The sequence below is a fragment of the Anomaloglossus baeobatrachus genome, chromosome 5 (genome assembly GCF_048569485.1).
Source record: "Anomaloglossus baeobatrachus isolate aAnoBae1 chromosome 5, aAnoBae1.hap1, whole genome shotgun sequence".
Taxonomy (NCBI): domain Eukaryota; kingdom Metazoa; phylum Chordata; class Amphibia; order Anura; family Aromobatidae; genus Anomaloglossus; species Anomaloglossus baeobatrachus.
This window is the reverse complement of record NC_134357.1, coordinates 521,484,931-521,503,859: the sequence shown is the minus strand read 5'-3', so window position 1 is coordinate 521,503,859 and position 18,929 is coordinate 521,484,931. Positions and strand designations below refer to the sequence as shown.

The 18,929-nt window shown below is 45.5% G+C and overlaps 1 pseudogene; it reads right to left on the bottom strand.

Moving 5' to 3' along the window:
• Positions 1-18,929, bottom strand: part of LOC142312065 (uncharacterized) — a 134,355-nt pseudogene that overhangs the window by 68,391 nt on the left and 47,035 nt on the right.

Genomic DNA, 18,929 nt, shown 5'->3' with positions numbered 1-18,929 from the left:
CAAGAGCAGGATTTATTAACAGATGCATAAATCTTACAAACCAACAAGTTATGTTGCTCAGTTAAATTTCAATAAATTTTCAACATAAAAGTGTGGGTCAATTATTATTCAACCCCTAGGTTTAATATTTTGTGGAATAACCCTTGTTTGCAATTACAGCTAATAATCGTCTTTTATAAGACCTGATCAGGCCGGCACAGCTGTCTGGAGTTATCTTGGCCCACTCCTCCATGCAGATCTTCTCCAAGTTATCTAGGTTCTTTGGGTGTCTCATGTGGACTTTAATCTTGAGCTCCGTCCACAAGTTTTCAATTGGGTTAAGGTCAAGAGACTGACTAGGCCACTGCAACACCTTGATTTTTTCCCTCTTGAACCAGGCCTTGGTTTTCTTGGCTGTGTGCTTTGGGTCGTTGTCTTGTTGAAAGATGAAATGACGACCCATCTTAAGATCCTTGATGGAGGAGCGGAGGTTCTTGGCCAAAATCTTCAGGTAGGCCGTGCTATCCATCTTCCCATGGATGCGGACCAGATGGCCAGGCCCCTTGGCTGAGAAACAGCCCCACAGCATGATGCTGCCACCACCATGCTTTACTGTAGGGATGGTATTCTTGGGGTCGTATGCAGTGCCATCCAGTCTCCAAACGTCACGTGTGTGGTTGGCACCAAAGATCTCGATCTTGGTCTCATCAGACCAGAGAACCTTGAACCAGTCTGTCTCAGAGTCCTCCAAGTGATCATGAGCAAACTGTAGACGAGCCTTGACATGACGCTTTGAAAGTAAAGGTACCTTACGGGCTCGTCTGGAACGGAGACCATTGCGGTGGAGTACGTTACTTATGGTATTGGCTGAAACCAATGTCCCCACTGCCATGAGATCTTCCCGGAGCTCCTTCCTTGTTGTCCTTGGGTTAGCCTTGACTCTTCGGACAAGCCTGGCTTCGGCACGGGTGTAAACTTTCAAAGGCTGTCCAGGCCGTGGAAGGCTAACAGTAGTTCCATAAGCCTTCCACTTCCGGATGATGCTCCCAACAGTGGAGACAGGTAGGCCCAACTCCTTGGAAAGGGTTTTGTACCCCTTGCCAGCCTTGTGACCCTCCACGATCTTGTCTCTGATGGCCTTGAAATGCTCCTTTGTCTTTCCCATGTTGACCAAGTATGAGTGCTGCTCACAAGTTTGGGGAGGGTCTTAATTAGTCAGAAAAGGCTGGAAAAAGAGATAATTAATCCAAACATGTGAAGCTCATTGTTCTTTGTGCCTGAAATACTTCTTAATACTTTAGGGGAACCAAACAGAATTCTTGTGGTTTGAGGGGTTGAATAATAAATGACCCTCTGAATAAACTTTTCACAATTTAAAAAAAAAAAGAAAAAAAGAAATAACATTCTTTTTTGCTGCAGTGCATTTCACACTTCCAGGCTGATCTACAGTCCAAATGTCACAATGCCAAGTTAATTCCGAATGTGTAAACCTGCTAAATCTGCAGGGGGTTGAATACTACTTGTAGGCACTGTACATTATAATATATAATGGGTGACATATATACCAGGATGGGGGCATATATACCAGGATTGTAGACATATATCAGGATGGGGGCCATGTGTACCAGGATGAGGAACATATATACCAGGATAGGAGATATACAATAGGGAAAATAAGTATTTCATACACTGACAATTTTGCAACTTTTGCCACCTACAAAGAATGGAGAGGTCTGTAATTTTTATCGAAGGTACACTTCAACTGTGACAGACAAAATAAAAAAACAAACAGAAAATCACATTGTATGATTTTTAAATAATTAATTTTCCTCTTATTGCATGAAAGAAGTATTTGATCACCTACCAACCAGCAAGATTTATGGCTCTCACAGCCTTTTTTTCTTTTAGAAGCTCTCCTTACCTGTTTTATCTACACCTGTTTGAACTTTTTCCTGTATAAGACACCTGTCCATACACTGAATCAGTCACACTTCAACCTCTCCACCATGGCCAAAACCAAAGAGCTAAGGACAACAAGGACAAAATTGTAGACCTGCATAAGGGTGGGATGGGCTACAGGACAATAGGCAAGCATCTTGGTGAGAAGGCAACAACTATTGGAGCAGTTATTAGAAAATGGAAGAAACACAAGATGGCTGCCAATCTTACTCAGTCTGGGGTTTCGTGCAAGATCTCGCCTCATGGGGTAAGGATGATTCTGAGAAAGGTCAGGAATCAGCCCAGAACTACATAGGAGGACTTGGTCAATGACTTAAAGAGAGCTAGGACCACAGTTTTAAAGATTACTGTTAATAACACACGACACTGTCATGGATTAAAATCCTGTAGGGCACGCAAGGTCCCCCTGCTCATACCAGCACATGACTAGGCTCTTTGAAGTTCATCAATGACAATCTGGATGATCCAGTGGACGCATGGGAGAAGGTCATTTGATCAGATGACACTACAATAGAACTTTTTGGTATCAACTCCACTTGCTGAATTTGTAGGAAGAAGAGAGATGAGTACAACCTCAAGAACACTGTCCCAATTGTAAATCTTTGGTGTGGAAATCTCACACTTTGGGGGTCCTTGTCTGCAAAGAGGACAGAACAACTGCATCGTATTGAAGGGAGTATGGTTGGGTTTATGTATCGCTAAATGTTTGCTAACAACCTCCTTCCCTCAGAAAGACCATTGAAGATGGGTTGTGGCTTGGTCTTTCAGTATGACAGTGACCATTAACATACAGCCAGTACAACTAAGGAGAGGCTTTGTAAGTAGCATTTCAAGGTCATTGAAATTCCTAGCCAGTCTCTAGACCTGAACCCCAAATCTTTGCAGGGAGCTGAAACTCAATATTGGCCAGCGACAGCCCCGAAACCTGAAGATCTGGAGAAGATCTGTATGTAGGAGTGGGCCAAAATGCCTGCTGCAGTGTGTGCAAACTTGGTCAAGAACTACAAGAAATATCTGACTTATGTAATTGCAAACAAATGTTTGTGTACTAAATGTTAAGTTCTGTTTTATTATTGCATCAAATACTAATTTCATTCAATATTTATTCTGTCTGGCATAATTGAAGTGTACATACGATAAAAATTACAGATCTCTCCATTCGTTGTAGGTGGGAAAATGTGCAAAATTGGCAGTGTATCAAATACTTATTTTTCCCACTCTACACCAGGATGGAGGACATATGTACCAGGATGTGGGACATATATAGCAGGATGGGCCCAGGATGAGGTCATATATACCAGGACAGGACCAGGTTGGGGGACTTTAGTACATAATGGGGGAGGAAGGCAATTCATATGTCCATATAGACTTTAGAACACTAGGAGGTCCCATACGTCTGACCAACATGCAGGGCGCCCAGGTCCAAATTTCTCACCTGGACACATCAGACTCTAGTTATGCCACTGCATTAAGGCCTTTTAGATGAACAAATAATGCCCGTTCCTCACCTGACCTAAACCCTACTGAGAACCTATGTGCTCCTCTTAAACGTGTGTTTAACGGTGAAGTAAAATAGTCCACATCAATGAACAGTGTCTGGGAACTGTGGTTGGTGCATCCCAAAAGTTGATCATCAACAGACTAAAGCCTGCTTTACACGCTGCAATCGCACCCGCCCCTATCGTTTGTGCGGCACGTGCAATTTGTTGCCCGTGTCGCACAATATTGTAACCCCCGTCACACGTACTTACCTTCCAAACGACCTCGCTGTGGGCGGCAAACATCCACTTCCTGAAGGGGGACGGACGTTCGGCGTCACAGCGACGTCACACAGCGGTCGGCCAATAGAAGCGGAGGGGCGGAGATGAGCGGGACGTAAACATCCCGCCCACCTCCTTCCTTCTGCAATGCCGGCGGCCGCAGGTAAGCTGCAGTTCATCGTTCCCGGGGTGTCACACGGAGCGATGTGTGCTGCCCCGGGAACGATGAACAACCGGCACGCAGAACGACGTTCGATATTTTGAAAATGAGCGACGTGTCAACGAGCAACGATAAGGTGAGTATTTTTGCTCGTTCACACTCGCTCGTAGCTGTCACACGCTACGATATGTTATATGATGCCGGATGTGCGTCACTTACGACGTGACCCCGACGACATATCGTATGATACAGTGCTGGCCAAAAGTATTGGCACCCCTGCAATTCTGTCAGATAATTCTCAGTTTCTTTTTGAAAATGATTGCAATCACAAATTCTTTGGTATTATTATCTTCATTTAATTTGTCTTCAATGAAAAAAAAAAAATGTTGTCATAAAGCCAAATTGGATATAATTCCTCACCAAACATAAAAAAGGGGGTTGACAAAAGTATTGGCACTGTTTGAAAAATCATAGGATGCTTCTCTAATTTGTGTAATTAACAGCACCTGTAACTTACCTGTGTCACCTAACAGGTGTTGGCAATAATTAAATCACACTTGCAGCCAGTTGACATGGATTAAAGTTGACTCAACCTCTGTCCTGTGTCCTTGTGTGTACCACATTGAGCATGGAGAAAAGAAAGAAGACCAAAGAACTGTCTGAGGACTTGAGAATCCAAATTGTGAGGAAGCATGAGCAATCTCAAGGCTACAAGTCCATCTCCAAAGACCTGAAAGTTCCTGTGTCTACGGTGCGCAGTGTCATCAAGAAGTTTAAAGCCCATGGCACTGTGGCTAATCTCCCTAGATGTGGAAGGAAAAGAAAAATTGACGAGAGATTTCAACGCAAGATTGTGCGGATGGTGGATAAAGAACCTCGACTAACATCCAAACAAGTTCAAGCTGCCCTGCAGTTCAAGGGTACAACAGTGTCAACCCGTACTATCCGTCGGCGTCTGAATGAAAAGAGACTGTATGGTAGGATACCCAGGAAGACCCCACTTCTTACCCCGAGATATAAAAAACCCAGGCTGGAGTTTGCCAAAACTTACCTGAGAAAGCCTAAAACGTTTTGGAAGAATGTTCTCTGGTCAGATGAGACAAAAGTAGATCTTTTTGGGAAAAGCCATCAACATAGTTTACAGGAAAAAAAAAAGGAGGCATTCAAAGAAAAGAACACGGTTCCTACAGTCAAACATGGCGGAGGTTCCCTGATGTTTTGGGGTTGCTTTGCTGCCTCTGGCACTGGACTGCTTGACCATGTGCATGGCATTATGAAGTCTGAAGACTACCTACAAATTTTGCAGCATAATGTAGGGCCCAGTGTGAGAAAGCTGGGTCTTCCTCAGAGGTCATGGGTCTTCCAGCAGGACAATGACCCAAAACACACTTCAAAAAGCACTAGAAAATGGTTTGATAGAAAGCACTGGAGACTACTAAAGTGGCCAGCAATGAGTCCAGACCTGAATCCTATAGAACACCTGTGGAGAGATCTCAAAATGGCAGTTTGGAGAAGGCCCCCTTCAAATCCCATGGACCTGGAGCAGTTTGCCAAAGAACAATGGTCTAAAATTCCAGCAGAGCATTGTAAGAAACTCATTGATGGATACCGGAAGTGGTTGTTCGCAGTCATTTTGGCTAAAGGTTGTACAACCAAGTATTAGGCTAAGGGTGCCAATACTTTTGTCTGGCCCATTTTTGGAGTTTTGTGTGAAATGATTAATGATTTGATTTTTGTTTAATTCTCTTTTGTGGTTTTTCATTGCAAGTAAATTAAATGAAGATAATAATACCAAAGAATTTGTAATTGCAATCATTTTCAAGAAGAAACTGAGTATTCTCTGACAGAATCGCAGGGGTGCCAATACTTTTGGCCAGCACTGTATATCGTAGCGTGTAAAGCCCGCTTTAAAAACTGACAGACTGCATGGATGGAGCTTATGGCTGTTAATGAAAATAATAGCGGTTAGATCGGTCACTGATTGTTCTTAAATGTCAGAAATGTACGGTACTTTTGTATATTTTAAGTTGTTTGGTTATTGTCACTGTTATGGATGGAAATGTTTTGTTTTTCATTTCGTTATATAATTCTGCACACTAATATTTGCCCAATAATTCTTCACACAAACATTTTAAGAAAGACAAAACCTCACTTTTACTTTTAAATATTCAGGTTTATTAACCTTTTGGATTGACAAGACACCTCTGGAGTTGTTCAATGATAAAATTAAAATTAATCATACAAAATGTTTAATAATTGTGCACACCATGCATTATTTCATCGAAACAGAGAAGAAAGACTTCAATGGGCAGTGAGTTAAGGAATGGTTATTCCTGGAGAAAGAATTCAGAGCCTAGTATGACCTATATCACAATGATTAATTGTGATTCTAATTGCCCAAAGGCAATGTGCTACTGGATGTGTCTCTAATAAAATGTTCAATCACTATGTACACTCCTCAACATTTTAGGTTGAAACACCAAGAAGGAAAAGTTGTAGAATTATGGAAATTACATCATCAATAGACATGGAAATGATCTGAAAATGATGAAAAAAAGGGAAACAAAATTTTAAATGACAATGTTTTGAAAATTAAGTATGAGGTTATTAATAGTTGTTTGAGGACTATTGTGCCACTTGAACACGCAAATCAACAAGATCCGTTGCTGGCAGCTCTCTTTGAAATTGCCAACCAAAGATATCCAGATGTGCTTGATTGGTGACAAGTCCAGATACACTACAGGCCATGGTGGCATGTTTAGGCCATGTAAACTGCTCATAGTAGCACGAAGAGTATGCAGCTTCGCTTTCTAGTGTTGAAAAATTGCTCCTGGGACACTGGCGAAATGACCGTACTACTGGTTCCAACACCAAATCAATATAATACCAAGCTGTAAGTGTACCTGGAATGACGACTATAGGGGTTCAGCTACCATATATTATGCCGTTCAACACTGTAATTCCAAAAGTAGGATCGGTGTGACATTCCTTCATGAAGGCCTCTTCTTAGAATAGCTCACATGGTCTCATCAGATTCACAAATAGCACTTTGTGATCTATTCTGAACTGCAAGTGAAAATAGACTTTACATACCAAGGCTCCAAAAAGTGTCTACAAATTTTCCGAGGTTTGCATATCATTTTGCTGCAAGGTAGACCTCTAGCTACCGGTGTTCACTGACCTCACGGCACTGCATTCAAAGGCTATATCAGGAGGAAGAGGACAATGGAGACTGAAATTGAGGTCTATCCTTTTCAGTGATATGTCCTGATTTTGTCTTCAATGCAATCAATGAGACCAGGGTATATGTTTCTTGTGCTACCTAGAGCAGCCTGTGTGGCCTAAATGTGCCAAAATAGCCTGTATATTATCCGCAATGATGACCCATAAAGCACATCTGGGTCGTAATTAGCCAGCAATTGCAAAGGGAGCTTCAAGCAGCAGATCTTGGTGTTTTGCATACCCAAGTCCATTCAGCGTTGCAGAACATTCCTCAGACAAGAGTTAAAAACTTTGTTGCTACCTTGTCAAGGATGGAAGTGCAGTAATTTCCATGTTTGGCGTTCATATTTGATACTGAATAAAATTAGATATTTTGTTTCTATGTTTTAATAATTTGCATATCATGAACATGTGTATCAGTCCTTTGATTTTCATAAGTCTACAACGTCTTTTTCTTGGTGTTTTCAAATTCATTGTTGGAGTGTGGGTTGCTTTTCAATAACATATGGTTATTAATATTTCCACACATTTCTAATCATTTAGGGCACATAAAGTTACTTATCATATAAGGGAAAGCACTAAATTGATCTATTGTTTTTCTTGCAATTTTTCAGTAATATGATTAAAAAAAGTCTACTTTTTGTGATTAAGCTGATGTTCAAGAAGACAAGATTTTTCTTTGAAACATTCCCCACATTCTAGACATGAAAATGACGTATCTCCTGTGTGAGTTTTTTGATGTGTAAAAAGAGATGAGTTTTGGGTAAAACATTTTCCACATTTTGAACATGAATATGGCCTCTCCCCTGTGTGAATTCTTTGATGTGCAACGAGAACTGATTTGTAATTAAAACATTTCCCACACTCTGAACATGAAAAAGGCTTCTCCCCTGTGTGAGTTCGCTGGTGGGTAGCAAGTCTGGATTTTTCTCTAAACTGTTTCCCACATTCTAAACATGAATATGGCATCTCTCCTGAGTGAATTCTCTTATGTCTAATAAAAGCTGTTTCATGCACAAAACATTTCCCACATTCTGAACATACATAAGGCTTTACCCCTGTGTGAATTCTCTGATGTCTAACAAGTTTTGCTTTAATCCTAAAACGTTTCCCACATTCTGAACATAAATATGGCTTTTCCCCTGTATGAATTCTCAGATGTCTAACAAGTTTGTCTCTAGTGCTAAAACAATCTCCACATTCTGAACAGGAGTAAGGCTTTTCCCCTGTGTGAACTCTCTTATGTATACTTAAAGCAAACTTATCCTTAAAACATTTTGTACAGTCCGAACATGAGAAAGGTTTCTCCCCTGTATGAATCCTCGCATGTATGACTAAAGCAAAATTATCCTTAAAACATTTGCCACATTCTGAACATAAAAAGGTTTTCTTTCTTTTGCGAGTTCTTTTGTATTCACCATCTTTTCTGTTATTTTTGTTTTCCTTAACAGTCTGTGATGAATCAAAAAATAGGAGCTGTTGAAAAGGATAAGATGATAGATCTGGGATAATGGTTTGATCTTCATATGTTTCAGGATCTTCTTTAAAATCTGAAAACATCAGATGTTCCTCTGAATTCCAGGTACAAATATCTGCCAAAAATTAAACCAGTTTTATTATTGTTTAAAAACATTGCCTTAAAGGGAACCTGTCAGGTGCAATATGCACCCAGAACCACGAGCAGTTCTGGGTGCATATTGCTAATCCCTGCTCAACAGTCCCAGCCTATAGTACCATAGATAAAGGGATCTTTAGAAAAACTATTTCTAAAGATCCCATGATATGCTAATGAGGCCAGCGACTAGTCGCAACAGCGTTACTTCCCCATGCCCCCTTAGCATGTTAGGGGCGTGATGACATGCTAATGAATGTGCAGCGTCGAAGGATGGTCGCACTCAACTCTCTGCTGCCATCCATCACATCTGAGTTCTGATTTCGCTCAGTGCGCATGATCCTGGACTTTCGGTTATGCGCACTACGTGGGTTTGAAGCCAGAACTTGTACACCCGGCTTCATAGTGCACATGAATGCCGGGTGTTCGAGTCCTCTCTTCAAACCCATGTAGTGCGTATGACCGAAAGTCTGTGATAATGCACTTTTAGCTGAAATCAAGGACTTGGACGCGATGGCAGCAGAGAGGTGAGGGCGACCATCCTCTGACCCTCTGACACTGCACATTCATTAGCATGTTAGCATGCCCACAAGGGTGTACTAGCATGCTAAGGGGGCTGACTAGCCAGGGGAAGTAACGCCCTTACGTCTAGTCCGTACGCTCATTGGTATATGATAAAAGATCTTTAGAAATACGTTTTGTAAAGATCTCTTTATGCATGCTACTAGATACAGGGACAGTTAGACAGGGATTAGAAATATGCTCGTGGTTCTGGGTGCATATTGCACCTGACAGGTTCCCTTTAATGGGGTCATGATCTTTCAACAAACTTTTGCCCATAGGCTCAATATGTAAAACAAAAACCCTCAGCTTTACTTACCGTCTAGATCCAGCGTTGTGTGTCTGCAGCTACCCTAGTCTCTGTTAATCGATCGCAGTGGTCACAACGCTGCAGCCAATCTCTAACTCAGTAGCTATGTTGCAATTTTCCATATTGGCATTTCTATTTCAAAGTGGACGCTGCTTCTTTTAATGTAAAAGTTAAAATGTTAACCTGTGAATTTTTATACAAAAGCTTTGTCCTCTATTCTTTTCCATTTATTTCCATTGATTTCATGTGTTCCTTCTTACAAAGGACCTATCACGATCAACCATACTAGGTGAAATAATTTGCCTTTGGAAAGAGAATGACGGGGAATATAGTTGTGTGTAGGGATAGCCATACCCAAACTGTAAAGTGCTGAACCTCGAATACAGATTTTGACTGTACGTCTGGTTGCTGTTTGGGTTTGTCACCCAAATAAAGCTTGTTGAATGGTTGCTCTGCAACCTATCAGCAAGCCTTTAGGCTGTGAGCATGTCTGAAGCCATTGCAGCCATGCCAAGTATTGGCATGGCTGTGATTGGCCAGGGAAATTACTGTAAAAAAAAAAAAAAAAAAAAAAAAAATGATGTAGACTACAAATGGAAGTTAAATGGTAGTAAGAGGTGGATAGTTATACATATCATGATTCCCAGGGGATCATACTGCAGTCAGGCTCTCTTCCTGGCCTGCTAATTAAGGTTCATGAATATTCACTACTTCCCCCGCCCACCTCTGTGCTAGTGTCTGTGATTGCTTGCAGACTGCTACCCTGTTTCCCCGAAAATAAGACACAGTCTTATATTTTTTTTTTTGCCCTGAATAAAGCACTAGGTCTTATTTTCAGGGGGTGTCTTAAGGTACTGTCACACATAACGAGATCGCTAGCGAGATCGCAGCTGAGTCACCGTTTGGTGACGCAGTAGCGATCCCGTTAGCGATCTCGTTATGTGTGACACTTACCAGCGATCAGGCCCCTACTGTGAGATCGCTAATCGTTGCAGAATGGTCCAGGCCATTTTCTTCAAAGGTGATGTCCTGCTGTGCAGGACACATCGCTGTGTGTGTGTGACACTGTGTGACAGGGTCACAGTGACTGCTGAGATCGTTATACAGGTCGCTACTGCCACCTGTATTGTTCCTGCATCGCTGGTAAGGTCTGACTGTGTGACATCTCACCTGCGACCTCCCAGCGACTTACCTGCGATCCCTATCAGGTCGCATCGTTTTCGGGATCGCTGGTAAGTCGTTGTGTGTGACTGGGCCTTTATTCTCGAGGAGACATAGTTGGGGGTAAGTTTGTATGGCTCCCAGATCTCCCTGTGATCTCCCAGCAGGTGTGCTGCACGCCTCCCCTGCGTCTGGCCGACACACAGTATCGCCGCCGAGAAGCAAGCGATATAGCTGGATGTGGTGAGTGCGTGTATGCGATCTGTAGTGTGTGTATGTGATCTGTAGTGTGTGTGTGTGTATGCGATGTGCAGTGTGTGATCTGATGTGTGCGTGTGTGTGTGTTCCGCCTCAGGACCTTGATACGCTCACCTTCTCCGGCGTCTGGTGAGTATGATCGGGGGTCTTCTCTCTTCTTTCTTTAGGGGGTGTTCTGTGCGCTGTCTATAATGAAGTGTCCTGCAGTGTCTTTAACTTTTTTACTGCTGCATGGGATAGGTCTTATTTTCAGGGGATGTCTTATATTTAAAGCATCCCTGAAAACTCCTGCTAGATCTTATTTTCGGGGGAGGTCTTATTTTCGGGGGAAACACGGTATTCACACCCCCATCCCTGTGTCCACATCTGTGATTGGTTTGCAGTCAGTTTTCTGTATAGTAGTGTAAAAATAAATAATTAAAAAAATTACATAGGCTCCAGCCAGCATTAATAGCCAGCACGGGTAAAAGTACAGCTGCAGGCTGAAGCCCCTACCTGTGAGCTTTATCTATGGTACCTCCCATCCTGATAAAGCAGACAGATGGGGGTTGGTATTATCATGGCTGGATATAAAAATAGAGGAAACAAAAAAGATGTAGGATCTTCCCAGTTTTGAGATCCAGCCATGGTAAAGCAGACAGGTGGGGTTTAGTATTATAAGGATGGGAGGCACCATGGATATTGGCCCTCCAGCCTAAAAATACCAGCCAGCAGCTGCCCAGAATTGTTGCATCCATAAGTTGTGACAATTCCATATATGTGAAAAGAAATAAAACACAAACACTGAAAAATCCTTTATTTGAAATAAAATACACACACCCTCTTTCACCCTTGCAAATCCGGCGTAATTCATACAAAGTCCCGTGATGATCCTGAAGGCCGCTTTACACACAACGATATCGCTAGCGATCCCGTTAGCGGTGTGACACGCCCACATCGTTGCTACGATTTTCCGAGATCACTCATAGGTCGTTTTGTAGCGGTCACATGTACCCATCTCACAAACGACACATCGTTCTGCGATATATTGTTTGACCAAGGCGACACCGTCACACAGCATTCCTCCCAACTATTCCGGCAACGTCAGAGGTGTATAATTGTCCATAGCATACACCCTGGTGTGACACCAATCAGAGCGGAGGAGGCGTGGAACATTACTCGTAACGACACGCCCATGTCGCTGATGACGGACGCACTTGTGACGCCCTGGCAAAACCAGGTAGTCACACATTAAGGCCCCATTACACGCGTCTATTTATTGTGCGATCGCACCCGCCCCCATTGTTTGTGCATTACGGGCAATTTGTTGCCCGTGTAGCACAAAGTCGGTAACCCCCGTCACACGTACTTACCTTCCAAACGACCTCGCTGTTGCCGGTGAACATCCTCTTCCTGAAGGGGGAGGGACGTTCGGCGTCACAGCGACGTCACTCAGATGCCGCCCAATAGAAGCGGAGATGAGCGGGACGTAACATCCTGCCCACCTCCTTCCTTCCGCATTGCCGGTGGACGCAGGTAAGCTGTAGTTTGTCGGTCCCGAGGTGTCACACGTAGCGATGTGTGGTGCCTCGGGGACGATGAACAACCTGCATCCTCCACAATCAACGATTTTTTGAAAATGAACGACGTGTCAACGATTGCCGAAAAAGGTGAGTATTTTCCATCGTTAACGCTCGTTCGTTGGGGTCACACGCAACGATGTTGCTAACGATGCCGGATGTGCGTCACGGAATCAGTGACCCCGGCGATATATCGTTAGATACGTCGCTGCGTGTAGCCTTTAGGCCCCCGCATAACACCTTCCCTCACCTGGGAAACATACAGCCGACCTGAAACCCTAGTCACCCCCCTCAGGGCAAGACAGGCATATTAATGGGCGGGACCAGGCGGTTAGGGAACGCCCACCTAGGGGTCTGGAGAGCCCGGGGAGGGAAAAGAGTGAGTGCAAGCAGAGTCAGAGTCTGTTCAAGTTCAAGTTGGGAGTGCAGGTCCCAATCTGACAGGCATCAGGGTTGGAGCCCTGGTACCTTGGCTAGGTGGCAGACGGTGGTCTCCGTCGGCAGGCGACGGGAAGACGGCTGCCGGAGTTCCGAGGTGGACCGGGACAGGGTTGGAGCCCACTGATACCGACACCAGAGACCCGACCCGGAAACCGTGCACAGAGGGGGTACTCGGACCCTAAAGCCAGGACGAAACCAACGGCCTAGCTAATCAACCGATTGAGGGCAGGATTTTAGATCCTGTCCCAACCTAAGTCCCAAAAAGTAGACAACCACCCACAGACAGGTATAGGGCCACCGCCAGGGCCTGTAGATCCCACGGGTCAGCGTCAGACGGACACGGCTCCTCAGGTACACAAAAGGCCGGGAGCGGACTCCCGTGTTCCATACCGGGAAGTCCAAACAACCAACAACAATAGTGCAGAGGAAAAGACGGCGACCACCAGCCCGGGTGGGGGACCAGAGTACAACCGGCCGCGGCGGCCGGCCACCAGCACCTTGGTTTACCAAAAGACTCTTGTGATTCATTCAATTGTGAGAACCCAAACACCCCCTGGTATGTCCGGGTGCGCAGGCCCTGCCATTGCCATACCCTGCACAGAGACACTGGGTCCCGGGGCAACCATCCCTACCCACGGAGGGGTTAACATTCAGCTGCCAATACATCTCCCCCGGGTGTCCCACAATAACAGCGGTCGTGTCCCACTTCACTACACACCGTGGGTGGCGTCACGAACTGAATACGGCCAAGCCCGAAAAACTACGTCCCCCTTTTCATTTGGCGTGTCCGCGTGACCCCCGGGTCTGGAGGATCCCTTGAGCCACACAGTGGGTCCGGATCCGAGCAGCCCGGCTGCTACAGGCGTGGGGGCGGCACACCCCAATGATGTTGTTAGTCATTGGCAGGGTGTCAAACGTAGCAATATGTCTGCTGCGTTCGCAACGACGAACAATATTTTGAAAATGAACGACGTGTCAACGATCAACGATTTTCGCTAGTTTTACGATCGTTCGGAGTGGCTCGTAGGTGTCACACGCAACAACATCACTAACGACGACGGAAGTACGCCACGAAAACCGTGACCCCGACGACAGATCGTCAGATAAATCGTGGCGTATAACGGGGCCTTGACACTGCTACATCGGAAGCCTGGGGAGAGAAAAAGCATCTCCGCTCTCCACAGGCTCCAGGAAACACTAACAGCAGCATAGAAAGCCTGGCTGTGAGCAGTGACATCACTCAGTTTACCAGAGGTCACATCCGGGCTCCCCCGCTGCTCTCCATGCAGATATTATATTCTTCTTTTGCTATATATCAAATGAAAAGAGGAGTGCATTTCTTTTTTTCATTTTTAGCAAGTGTATAAGTTTTGTGTTCATCCATCCTGGTCTCTTTAAATACTTCCAATTCTTCCTTCTTTTAGGAATTGTTACTGATTGTACAGTAAGATTTAATTTAGCAAAATCTCCCATGCTTCTTGAACATTTCTGTCCTTTAGAATATCCAGCCATTGGGTTCTTTCTGAATCCATTAAGAGCTGCCTTTCTGAAGTCCAACTGTGAGATGGTGAAACAGCTCCCATTGTTCATGGCCAGAAATATGTACCTGGTTAAAGATGTGCATGGCAAGCCCCTGTATCACCTCACAAGCATAGTTTAGACGTATATATTTGTGTCTCATAAATGTGAACAGTATTTATTGTATGTAACTTTATAACCTGCAGCTGTCAGTAATGTGATAATACTTTATAAGGGACAAAAATGTCATTATTCAACCATAAAAGGACGCTGTTTCTCAGCACAGATGAAAGACTGCAATAGGTAGCTCAGATGGGGGCGGAGCTACAGGCTGATAAAAAAAAGTACATCACAGGAAGTAGAGCAGCAGCCATCTTGGAAGCGGTTGGCAGTTGGCAGTGAATGAATACAGAGACAGAGGACGTGCAAAAGGGAAGAGATAATATTTGCGACTAGAAATCTATCATCTTGATCAGAGCTGTGACACTGTATCCGTATCCTTACCAGATGGGAGAAGATTGCTGAAAGAACGCTTTTGTGAAGTTGATAGGACGTTGCCAAGGAGACGAGCCCCAGTGACCGGCAGTACTGCTCAGTTGTTGGAGAGGCCTCTCATCTTACTGCGTACTTCAGACATATTGTCCAGAGCAGACCCGGGTCAGTAAGATAAGTAAGGCCCACTGCGCCATCGCAGTGGGTAACCGTGCACGCACCTCACATCGGTTTGGCGCCAGAATATTTGAGACTGAGGCAGGGCCTGTAGTTAGTTTAGTTAGGCTTAGTAACCCTGTCAGGCCACAGTTATTGCCACAATCACCATTTGGTACCATCGTTTCCACGGCTACATTATTTAAATCTTTGCCATTGAGGTTTCTCTGTGGACCACAACGACCTCACACCTGGATGTTACTAAGACTCATCACAGACTTTAGGGCATAATTGAGCTCATCCAGGAGGGAACTTGTGTTGAACAAAATATCTGTTATTTATTTAAGTTTTTATGCTCTTTGCTAAGCAGTCATTGTATATAGTAAATTGTGTGGTTATTCAAGGTGAATCTTGGGAAGGATCCTCCATTAATGGGCACTATATTTATATTGGGGCAGGGGAATAGTCAATTTGGGGTTAGAGTAAATTTATTTTAAGTTTGTAAACTGTTGTGCTATACCGCGGGCGGCTTGTGTTTCACACCCATCCATTTTTTTGTTTCATGTTTAAGGGTATTAATAGGTAGTTGGCAGTTGGAATATCCAGTCATGCCTGTAGGTAACATATAGTGTATATATTGTAGTTGACTCATGTTAAAAGGCGCCACGCTGTATAGCACGAGGGTCTCAGCTTATTCGCTGAGTGTTTGTGAATTTTCCCTGAGTGTCTTCCCCTGTTTGATTGTGTTCATATCCAAATTGTAGTAAAGTACTTTTGTTAGTTAATCTAGTTTTGGGGCCGTTTATTTCTCGTTCGTGACTTCGCTGTATCCTAAAGAGCCCACCCCGGTGCACGGCTTACAAATTTGGCGTAGTCGGCAGGATACAGCGACCGTTATGGACGGGAATGCGGCGGGAGTCAACTTACCGGCATTAGCAGCACCAGTCCAGGCCCCAGCACAGGCAAGCCAGCTTTCCCTAATGTCACCAGTGCAATCTGCCATGTCACCCCAGGTAGTGTACCTTCCGGCGGGGACTTTGTTCCCTCCCTTGGTTAGGTTTGATGGTAGCAACATCGGCCTTGAGGATTGGATGGAGAGGGTTCGGAGTGCAGTCAAGATGTGTAACCTGACTCCGGAATTACAGGCAGAAGTAGCTCTGAATGCCCTAGAGGGTGATGCCCGACGGACACTGATGGTGCGCCCTGAATCCGAGAGAGACAACATTGAGAAGGTATTTGCCCTGTTAGAGAGGGTCCATGGGGCCCGTGTGCAAGTGGCGCAGCTGAGAAGTGGATTCTTCAATCGGCCACAGCGTGAAGGAGAAACACTTATGCGGTATGCAAACGCCTTGCAGGAAGCAATACAGGAGATCCGTAGGCGTGACTCAGCGGGCATGGGCGCCTTTCAGGAGCTGGACAAGATCCTGAGGGACCAGTTCATTGCTGGGATAGCCAACAAGTCTTTACAGGATAAGCTCCGAGAGATGACTCGGAGCAACTCAACTCTGACATTTGATGACAGCTATCTAGCCGCTTTAGAACGGGAGGAGGAGTCAATTCCTGTGATCAAGAAGTGGGTGAGCAGTGCCCATATTGCAGAGGGTCAGAAAGGATCAGGAGAGGCGGCTGTCCTGAGGGATGTGATCCAGACTTTAACAGAACAAATGCAGGAACTTCAACTGAAGGTAGCTCAGGTGTGCGACCAACCACTTCACGCACCACCAATAGCTCCGCGACCCCGAGTCTCTATGGCAACACCGGCCAGGAGGCGGAATTCCATGAGGTACGACACATTGGGATCGCAACCCCACCGTGGGCCCCAATGCTGGTGCTGTCAACAATTTGGCCATATCGCCAGAGACTGCTCTGCACAGATGGGAGCCGAGTCAGCGTTAAACTATCAACCGCCGCAGTCAAGTCCAGTGTATGAAGAACACAACTTATATGCCAGAAGCCCTGTAATAGAAGCAGAGTTCGAAGGTCAACGGTTACGCTGCCTAGTCGATACTGGGTCGGAATGCACGATTATGCCGCTGGAATTCTTTGAGAGATATTTTGGGCACTTGATGGAACCGGAAGATGGAAGTGTCATTAGGCTGACAGCTGCCAATAACAATGAGTTGGATGTACAAGGGATAGTCTGGATGCATATCCGATTGTTAGACCAGAGCATTGGCAAGAAGGGAGTTGTGCTCGTGAACCATCCGTCCCGGAGAGGATTGGACGTGACGCTGGGTATGAACGTGTTGAGAGATCTAGATCACCACATGTATGCCAAGGAAGGGCCTAAGTATTGGCAACGGGCTACCACGCATCGGCCGACACAGAAAGTTCTGCAGCAAATGGTGAGGAGCTGTAGCCTGCAAAAGAGCACCAGGCGCGGTCAGCCAATTGGACGAGTGAGGGTGCCGCTGAAGACTCAGGTGAAGATCCCACCACAACAGGAGCAAATATTGATGCTGCCTGTGGGTGCTGGGAGACGACTGAATGGGCTGGATGTCTTGATTGAGCCTGTCACTCAAGGGGAAGCATCAACCCGACCGCTGGTAGCCCGGGCTCTTGTCACCGTAAAGAATGGGTGCGCACCTGTACGATGCATTAATGTCCTAGACAGTGAATTAACCATTCCTGGAAATACTCTGCTGGCCGAAGTCTATGTGCTTGATGGGGAAATTCTTCGGCGGAGGGATTTCACGCTACAGCCAGATAGGAGGTCAGCCTGGACTTATGCCGTAGGTGTCCAACAAAGAGCGACCCCGACAGCTGAATGGAATGGCCAAGTGATCATGTCTCTGATGGGAGTGGACCGCCGAACCCTCACTCCGGGGCAACAAAAGCTTCTCGAAGACACTCTTTGGGAATACCAGGAAGCGTTCTCAAGAAATGATGAAGACTTCGGGTGTACTTCCGCCATTGAGCACGAAATTCCTACCGGTGATGCTGCCCCAATCCGGGAACGCTATCGGCAAATCCCACCCAAGATGTATCAGGAGGTGAAAGATATGGTGGCCAGCATGTTGGAAAATCGGGTGATCCAAGAGAGCCAAAGTCCATGGGCAGCGCCAGTGGTCTTGGTGAGGAAGAAAGACGGATCTCTCCGATTCTGTGTGGACTACCGGAAACTGAATGCCCAGACTGTCCGGGATGCCTACCCTCTTCCGCGGATCGAAGAGTCATTGTCCGCCCTAGGTCATGCAAAGTTTTTTTCAACTCTTGATTTGGCCAGCGGGTACTGGCAAGTACCAGTGGCCGAAAAGGATAAGGCGAAGACGGCTTTCATCTTACCCATGGGACTCTACGAGTTTAATCGTATGCCATTCGGCCTGTCCAATGCCCCGGGGACCTTTCAGCGGTTGATGGAGCACTGTCTGGGTGATCTCAACTTTGAGTCGGTATTGATATACCTGGATGACGTGATAGTGTTTGGAACTTCATTCAAGGATCACCTCCAGAAGTTGCGGCAGGTCTTGGGGCGGTTGCGAGACCATGGTCTCAAGATCAAGCCCAGGAAGTGTCAACTGTTTCAACATCGGATAGAGTACTTAGGACATGTGGTCACCACGGAGGGGGTACAGCCGGCCGCCAGTAAGGTGGAGGCCGTCCAGAAGTGGCCGCGACCGAATACCCTACGGGAAGTGCGGGCCTTTCTGGGTCTGGCCGGGTATTATCGAAGGTTTATACCCAAGTTTGCTCATCTGGCCGGCCCGATAAACGAGTTGCTGAGGGGCACGGCTGGGGGACCCAAGACTCGGCCCATCGAGTGGGGACCACGTCAGCAAGA